General features: G+C 41.4%; 1 long non-coding RNA gene across 1 annotated transcript; it reads left to right on the top strand.

Annotated features, from left to right (window-relative positions):
- The first annotated feature begins 589 nt into the window (after positions 1-589).
- On the top strand, positions 590-5,661 carry LOC131101829 (uncharacterized). Its single transcript, XR_013627693.1, has 3 exons — positions 590-702; positions 4,250-4,344; positions 5,575-5,661. It is a non-coding gene; the product is annotated as an uncharacterized LOC131101829 (long non-coding RNA).
- Positions 5,662-9,478: the final 3,817 nt, after the last annotated feature.

Below are 9,478 nucleotides of genomic sequence, written 5' to 3' on the forward strand. Positions count from 1 at the left end.
TCAAATGCACTAATATTATTTGTGCAATGCTATCAAAGTCAGAATGGGCCAAGATCCCAGTGGGAACTTGAATCAGTGCTTTAAGGAAGTCAAGGTTGAGGGGAAACAGCCTTGCCATTAAGAGAAAAGTCTTTACTGTTTGTACCTCCTTGCTGTCAGCTTCCTTTATTTTCCAAAGCCTTTAAATCCACATGAGTGAGCATATATTCTCTTTAAACTGGGGTGATTTCCAGTGCACCTTTCTGAAAAATCTGTTCTTGGAAATAGTCTTAATAAATACTCACAGTCATAAATTCCCCACATGAAACGATTGCACAATGTTTTGCTCCTTTTCTTCATAAAAGAAAAAAAATCAAACCCTGCAATAGTTGTAGATTATTAATTTCGTATTGTAACACTTCCATACAAATTAACAGCGAGACTGTTTTGATTTGTCTAACTTTTTTGTGTTTTTTGTGACGTGACATACTTAATGTATTCGTGTTATTGACTGATTTCTCCAGTTGGTGTCACTGCTGTTTGTAATGCAACCCTTCTTTCTTCTTCTTCTTTAGTAATTCTTTTTGCGTGGCAGCGCCACCTAGCCACCACCAACTGTAGGCAGCAGGCAATTAGGTGCAACGTGTTTACGCGTGTTTTGAGTGACGCGCGTCGTGTACACTAACAGGCAACCTGATCTGGGGTTAGACCGTCGTGAGACAGGTTAGTTTTACCCAACTGATGATGTGTTGTTGCAATAGTAATTCTGCAATAGTATTATGAATTAATACACTGTTAGTGCAACTGTGTTTTTAATGTATTTTTGTCATAAAACATACTATCAAATTGGGTAACCCCCAGTTACCTAGTGCCTAAATGTGTTACGAATTTACCTTTACTGCTGTAACTTTGTGTTTAAGGTCGTTTCTTGTTTTTTCTACTAATGAGAGCAAGTTAATGTGGACCAGGTGTGTCATTTAGTAGTAGTAAACTAAAGCACAAAATTGTGAAAACACAATGAAATTAATACATTAATACTATGTACAAATTATTTCAAAATAAATGTCAGTCAGAGAAGGAGGCCGAGTCCTCGTTTTTTAAACCACTGGAAACGTTTGAGTTAGAACGGAAGACTTAGTGCTAACATTGCCTATAAAACGCCGCTAGATGGCACTGTTTGCAAAAACCTCTATCAGATTTCTGCTTCCTATTGACTTAAACTAGGGTTGTGTTCAATGCACAGCACCGCTGGCGGCACAAGAAAACAAAAAAAATGTGCAGTAATTATTTTTTATAAAAACAATAATTAAATGTTTAAAAGAAAAACGTTTTTGCCTGATTTCCATGTACATTAAAAAAAGGTTAATTCTAGAGGTTCCATTTGATGAAAATGGAAGTACTGTATATGACATGGAAATCAAATGACCAAACATTTATCAAAATATTTTAAGAAACATTCTTTAAAAACATTTTTGGACATGGTTTATTCTTACAAGACTTTTGTTTGCATGCAGCTCAGGGCTCAAGAGTCATGAAAATGGCAGCAGGTCTCTCGGGTGGTGAGCGTCTGGTCAGGTATGTGTCCAAAACGGACAGGCAGGAAGACAAAACAGGGAGACCTGGAGAAGCAACTTGTTATCAATTAAGTTGGCTGTTGTGATTTCCCTTTGAGTTTGATCTACATTGCAGGGGTTGGTAATTGTTTCATTTGGCACTGACTTCTGGGATTGTTGCATTTATTGTCCACGGCAATGCTTCAAATGGGATAGCCCAAATAGATTGTAGTATCACTTATGTTTATGCCCCTGTCTGTCCAATCAGAGGAGATTTTGCATCACATACAGTAAAATGCCAAATCTCCAACGTTAGGTGGTAATTGCCTGTGACTGATCATTTACACTCTGCTTCGTTTAATCCAAAATGCATGCGGACAGATGCACATTTAATCAAACATCCCCAATTGGAATGTTGTATTTAAAACGACCACTAGCCCCAGCAGTTACTACTATAGGTACTGTGTTGTGACTGTGACGATAGTATGGATATGTTAAAAATAATCCTGCATAGCCTTTACGTTATGCCAGAATATTTCCATGTCACACTAGTAGCGACCCATTCCATCGCATTGGAATCTGGTTTGGGTAATGTTGTGTCCACAAAAAATAAGCCAGGTCTGCTTGTCTGTCATTACCAATATACGTACAGTACATCTCAGTCCTGCCAGATCATATAGATCCAAACGGGGACAACAGGCCAAGGTAACACGTCACCTCCTGGGATCTTGAAATGTCTTAGGAGCTGAGCTCTGAAATGTCATGGCCTCGGGGATTCAAGTGCTTTCTGATGAGCAATTTTACTGGTGAAATCTGCCGAGGTTCAGCGACTGAGCCGCTGCAACTTGACAACTCTATTTTGTGGCCCGTGAAAAGGACATGTCAGGATGTCTCGGTCTATCAGGGTGCCTGTTCGGATGCAAAAAGTGATGAGCAACATAGCGGAAGGTTTATTGTTTTGTTTCTTAGCTAAACAGAAACCTTTCTTTGCAAACACTCCCTTGCAGAATGCTTTCCCTTGCCCTTTCTAAACAAAACCAAGCCTGAGGGGACCCAAGAGGAGGCTGGTGAAACAAACAAACAATGGAAAGTAGAATACCAAGAATCGTTGGCTAGAACCTTTTTAATCTGTCTTCAGGCTACATGCTGTGTTTGAGCTTTTGAGAATGCGTGTGTTTGTGTGTGGGTTTTCCACTTGCTTCCGTCCGCTTGTGAAGGTAAAAGGTGTGCAGACTGAGCGCAAGACATTATGTGTCAGCGAGAGAGGGAGATGACTACTGAGGGAGAGTGTGTGTGCATGGAAAGGAAGTGAATGAAAAATTCATACGACTGCAGGTCCCAAAAGCCCTTCTGTCTTTGCCAGGAGTGTTCGGTTTCAAACTGGCGGGCAGGAGCGGTGGGACTGTGCCAAAGACCTAGGCATAAACACACATGCATGCAGAGGAAAGAGAGAAGAACAGGGCCAGCGGATGTTCTTATCTTGGAATCAAGAGTCAGCACCACAACATCACTACTTAGCAACATGGTGTTCCGAATAGTTCCCGATAGTCCCCTGCGTTCCTTTCATGTGTTGCCCATCACAGCTTTTCTTGTCACGACACACGCTGATGCAAAAAGAAAGCATGTTTGCCGTTGGCCTTTACACTACAGCAAAGTAGAGAAGAATGATTTGAATATGCACTGTAGAAAAGTCAAGGATTTATTGTAATTTCTGATATCAAGATGCATACAGCCTTGACGCAACGATAAAAGCGATCAAGCGAATGGTAGCTGTGTTGCCATAGCCACAGCTACATCCTTACGATACCAAGGAAGCAGTGGGCTGAGTGGAGCAAAGAAGTCGATGCAACTTTTACAGCTTTTCCTCTCGCACTGTGCAAAAGTGGGTCAGCAACACACACCAGGCATGCTCAACTCGTCTGCATGCTGGGATCAAGCACTTGGTGAAATGGCGTTGAAAAATGTTCGTTTTTTTTTCCTCCCAGGGCGCAAGCAAACCATCAGAGAGACCACAACAGATGCTGCATGTTTGGCTTGGATTTTGTGTGGTCTATATCCACAGTGAAGCCAATCAGGGTTGTCAACACACAGCATGCAAAATGTTTGGTCATTTGATTTCCATGTCATATACAGTACTTCCATTTTCATCAAGCACTGCCTCAGGAACCTCTAGAATTAATCTTCTTTTTTTTCAATGTACGTGGAAATCATGCAAAAAAAATGGTGTTGCACGTCAGACAGTTCATGTTTACAAATGTAATACCCACCTCTTAAGATTATATTTTGGGGGGGACTAACCTCTTAAAGGCTGCATGATTTGCAATGTGAAAAAGTATCATTTTATATATATATATATATATATATATATATATATATATATATATATATATATATATATATATATATATATATTGCAACACCACATCATCAGTAGGGTAAAACCAACCCGTCTCAGGACAGTCTAATCTCAGCTCATGTTGTCTATTAGTAGAATTATGTTTTGTCACTCAAAGTCAAAACCACATTAATATAATACCAGATATAATATAGACGATGTAAAAAAATGCAGGGCCTTTGAGGGTACCACTCCAGTAATATGCAGTCATACTCCTAATGCTAAGGTTATATATAGTAGCCTACTTTCACTGACTTCTATCTCTGTCCAGTGTATAAAATAGTTCGCCCTTCAGCACTGACCTGAACCTTTGGTCTTTCAGACCTGAACCCGCTCTACCCTTTGTTGACGTCCCAACCCTCCTGCCGGTTGAGAAGTAGATCATAAAGTCATCACAGGGAGTGCTTACATCCACGTGTAAGGACAGTAACTTTATCCTCATGGTCAAGATGGTCATTTCTCTGTCATAATAGAATTGGGCCCCAGAGAGCCGGAAGGGCCCATTTGCCACTGGTGTAAGACATATAGCACATAAACGGATGACTACACACCCCGCACGTACGTAAACACCCAAGCCATTTACCAACATGACATTAATACAAGAGTGATGAGAGCATACCCACATGTCAAGGAAAATCATATATAGCAGTGGGATGGCCACATCATTCTCTGTGACAGTGAGTCATGGTCTCAAGGGGGCCAGCTGCATGATCCAGAGGACCTTTGGGGAAAGCGTCTGAAGCTGAAACCCAAACCTAGCACCATAAATCTATTGACCCTGTCCCAGTGGCTCCATAGTGTAGACTTACATACAAAAAAGTTATCACCAAGTTGGCATACCCTCCCCCCCATCTGTCCATCCCATGTTAGTTCCCCATCACCATCGTCATTGTTACTGTAAAAGACTTTTCGTCCTTGCATGCCTTCACCGACCCTCTGCGGACTGTACTCTGTCTATAGCCGAGGTCTTACGCCCGGAGCATCGCCAGGAGGTACCACGGCAGCAGCTGTGCATGACACATGTTCACCGGAATCTCCTTTCTTTGCTTCATTTCATCCTGCTCACCCTTCATTTCACTGCCGCTTCACCATCCCACCATCTTCATTCCCCTTAGGCCCATGTAGCACTTGGCTCTGAGCAGGTAATCCCACTGGAAGGCCAGTCTTACACCCTTCATTTACTGTACTTGCACAGCTGCTTTGGCTGAACCTCCACTGACTCAGTGTGTTGCTGACCAGCCGAGACTTCTGAAGCACAAACAGAAGAGCATGTCTCAGAGAAGCTGACCAAACTAGGTGAAAGGAGGCAACTGCTGAGGATAGGTTTGAGTAAACTTTGTAAACTTTTGCAAAGTTCTTTGGCTTCATATTTGTAAAGATGCCTATATAAACAGTGAACTCCAGATGTATTATTACTCTTACCAAGGTTATTGACATATTACCCTGTATCATGTGTCATAATCCTACTTCAGTTCCTGTTCTTCTGTGAATGACAGCATTTAATATTCCACTTATTATTATTATTATTATTATTATTATTATTATTATTATTAATATATTGCTGTAAGTAGTTTGTGTTTTGATTTTATTCATTCTATTCTAAAAATGAATTGACAATATCTTCTTCCTTGCTTTTCCCACTGGTAGGTCGCCTCCACTGTGCCATGCCTTTCTTTGAAACTGCATGCCGACATTCTGCCTCCTACTTACTGCTGCCTACTCTATGAACTGAGGTAGGACTGATTCACTAAAAAAACATTTGAAAAGTAGTTGGTATACATAGTAGTCAAATACAAAGACAAACCTACCAACATAATTGCTTGATAGAAACGTTGGGATAAAATACACAGAAATTAAATCCGTCAGGTTTAAATTTAACACCAATATACCAATATACACGCCACCGAGCCTTCAATCTAGCAGTTTTTTCTATTCCCATTCTAGTGGGCTTATCTACGTAGAATATGCATTTTTCCACTCATTATGCCCACTTTAGGCGTCTCCAAGGTCATTAATCCTAATTACTGTGTTCATTTTCACACATGCCAAACGAGCCATTACGCCACCTAACATGGTGTATCTTTTTACCCAGATGCATGTTTCAGCCCGGTGTGTCTCTCAATCTACTTAGCCATTCCCTTTGTGTCATGCTGAGTAAAAAAACATGAAATAATGACGGGAGAGACTGTAATTTCACAATCTGTCTCATTATTTGTGAAAAAGATTTGTGACGTGCCCCAGCAACAGCTCTAATAGCATAATTTCATGGTACAGGATTCCCAAGCATGTTGAAATTGTTCCGAGAGGTCGTGGGGGGGAAACCTCCCACACTTTGATCGGGAGTCCCAAAGGCATCCAAAATACCATTTTTTAGAGGAGTTGATTTTTGACCACAGTGGTAAGGGGTAGTTCTTTTTTTCACATATTGCTTCAACTGCGCTTTTCTACTCTGGGAGGTGGTGGAAACCACACCTTTTTTTAGGGGGTCCCGAAACCACCCAAAATGACAGAAACACTTAGTACACTTAGGCCTGATTGATGATGATGATGATGATCGGCCATCTCTGTGTGGAGTTTGCATGTTCTCCCTGTGCATGCGTGGGTTTTCTTCGGGTACTCCGGTTTCCTCCCACATTCCAAAAACATGCTAGGTTAATTGGCGACTCCAGATTGTCTGTGGGTGTGAATGTGGGTGTGAATGGTTGTTTGTCTGTATGTGCCCTGTGATTGGCTGGTGACCAGTCCAGGGTGTACCCCGCCTCTCGCCCGAAGACAGCTGGGATAGGCTCCAGCACCCCCCGCGACCCTCGTGAGGAAAAAGCGGTAGAAAATGAATGAATGAATATTTTTTTCCAATGTCATGAAACGATCAGAAACAATCTTTGTTTTTACATTGGATAGTACTATTAGGGCTCCATTGTCCTTGTCCATACAATATAGTCAACTTTTATGCTAGCTACTCGTAAAATAATCAAAGCTCTTAAAATATAACAACTTCAATTGTTTGGATGTAAACTCAAGAGTATAAAGGACTTTTTAATTATGTTCAAATTACCCCCACCAAATGAGCAATGTTTCAGTGTTTACACTCATTTAGTCTGTTACTTGGACTTTTAGCTGCCTCTCTGGCCTTGAGTTGTTAGAACTTTCATCATTAAACAAGACACAATTTAAGGGCAAAGAGTTATAACAATTAGAGCAGGAACAGAAGATGATTGTTGAAGAATCTGGGGAACACTGGAACCCAAGACGGAAGTCTGAGCTTTTTGGAGGGGTGAAAAATAGCACTCTGACCCAATTTCCATCCCCTCAACCCCTGTTTTTCTACTGTAATTTACTCTAGCACAAATGGGAATAGGTGTTGCATAAACCAATAACCCCCGTCGTGGTGTCAGTGACATTTTCAAAACGGTTTCTGAGGAATTGAATTTCAGTCCTCTGAGCAGCAAATGAGAAGAGGATTTATGGAGTTGTGCATGGGAAGAGGGGCAGCAGGAGCAGACATGTTAACAGTTTGTCACATTCACAGAGACTGGATTAAGGCTTTGACCCACTTCAAGCTGAGCCACAATGATGCTGCCGCTGGTCTCTTAATACTCCCTTTATGGCTATTGTCAACTTCATTCTCACTGGCATCGTCATAATGTCCATGGATAAATTTAGCTCTTCTACTATTAGGTTGTGAATATTATGATTTATGCATCTGTGCCATATTTTAAAATAACCTATAAAACTTGAAACGTGTGTGAAGATGGTGTCAGCTTTTCACTAAGTAGACTCAACAAGGTAAAATTGGTGAATTCTGACAAAGCATGTGTCAAGTGCTACCTCCGTGTTGATAATGCGGTGCTCTGTAGGATAAATTTAATCTTCAGTGTTTTTCAATGTATTTTCTCAAAATCTTTATCAGCGAAAAAACTGGTAGATTGCTGGTATAATACTCCATTGACTATTCAGTTAAAAAAGAACTTCTTGTGTTCATCTTGTGCGCAGCCAGAAGAATACGTTCAACTTTGTTGATCTTTCACTGGTTGCAAAATTCAATGGAGCACCACATAGAGGCTACTCCATCACGTAGGCTTCAACAGAACTGTAGTATGAAATACTTACAGTGATGTACAGTAACATATCCTCGTCCTGCTGCCAAAATTCATAAAATCAGAGACCGTTTGTGCCAGCGTTGCTGCTGAAGTCTCATGTTCACAGCTTGATGGATTGAGGCTAATCTGTCAAACAGAGGAGGCGGCGCTCGTCTTATTCACAGTTCATTTAAAGAAGCATGGACCCAATTTGATTTGCAAGACACATGCAATTTACACAGAATCTAGGCCAAGGTTTCATACGTCCGCTGTGTGACTGAAACTATGACTCAATACTTCCTAGATCCACTAGGCGCCACTGAAGATCTGTAAGCCACGGAGAAAGAAAATGACAATAAAAAGTCAGCTCAGTGCATTAGACCTGCCAGCCCAATGGCTTTGTATACTAACAGCCGTGCTCTTTTTTAAGCAACTCCACACACGATTAAAATTCCAAACCTATAAGCAAACAGACAATCTGCATCCTTGGCGTGCACAGCTTCACTGAGCTCAGATCTCTTATCCTGCCTGCGCCTTGTGAACTGCAGATGAGACAGTCAACAGTGCAGGATAATAATTTAGGGATGCTTATGAAATCGCAAAATGTGACCCACTTCTTGGATGTGCTGAGTAGACGGCGCGAGAGTCTAATAATATTTCAGGAGATGCATCATAAATCTTAAATAATACCCCCCATGCTTCAGCTTATAACTTCAACGGGCGCAGCTCGTGGATGCATTGGTAGTGCTCTGTTGTCTGCCATTGTTCAGCAAGTGAAAAACACAAGAGAAATGACAGATCCACAAAGCTCAGCAGTACATCTCTCACTTTACAGTCACCCAGTCCTCCTCCAAGCGTGGGCGTCCGTCGTCTTGCTCGCTGATGCAGTATGGTTTTTTTTTGTTGTTTGCTTTGTTTGGTCTGACACAGTAATGAGACATCGGATGGATGATGCAGCAAGATTGAGCAGGGGCTCCCGGGTGTATTTAATTTTGACAGAAAGGGGAAAGGTTTCACCTGATCCTGTCACTGCATTATTTGTTTACTTCACCAACATCGTTCTTGGCTTGTTTCCTCTCCTGTTTTTCAGCCAATCCAAAAGGGTTCTCTGAATGACTGAATGAGAGCTGCTGGGGAAACGGGGACCATTGATTTTGATGCGCCACTGAAACCAATACCTTGCAAGAAAAATCACACATGAAACCTCTTGAAAGGAAATTGCTCAAGGCATTTAAACTATTCAAAAACTCTCTGATCTGATCTATTAGAACGAAAGCATAAACCAACTTAAAGGGATAGTTTGGATTTTTGACATGATATTGTATGACATCCCCGTTAGTGGTGTATTACACCAACAGCGACTTTGTGGGGGAGTACCACTTGGTCCCCGAAGTCCGGTCCTGGACGGATTTCCGTGATTAAGAACATAGTTCGAGTTAGTCGCTTTAACTACAGTCCTTTAGCCCTCTAGA

Source organism: Doryrhamphus excisus, linkage group LG7, assembly GCF_037039965.1.
Source record: "Doryrhamphus excisus strain RoL-2023G ecotype Guam linkage group LG7, RoL_Dexc_Guam_v1.1, whole genome shotgun sequence".
NCBI lineage: Eukaryota > Metazoa > Chordata > Actinopteri > Syngnathiformes > Syngnathidae > Doryrhamphus > Doryrhamphus excisus.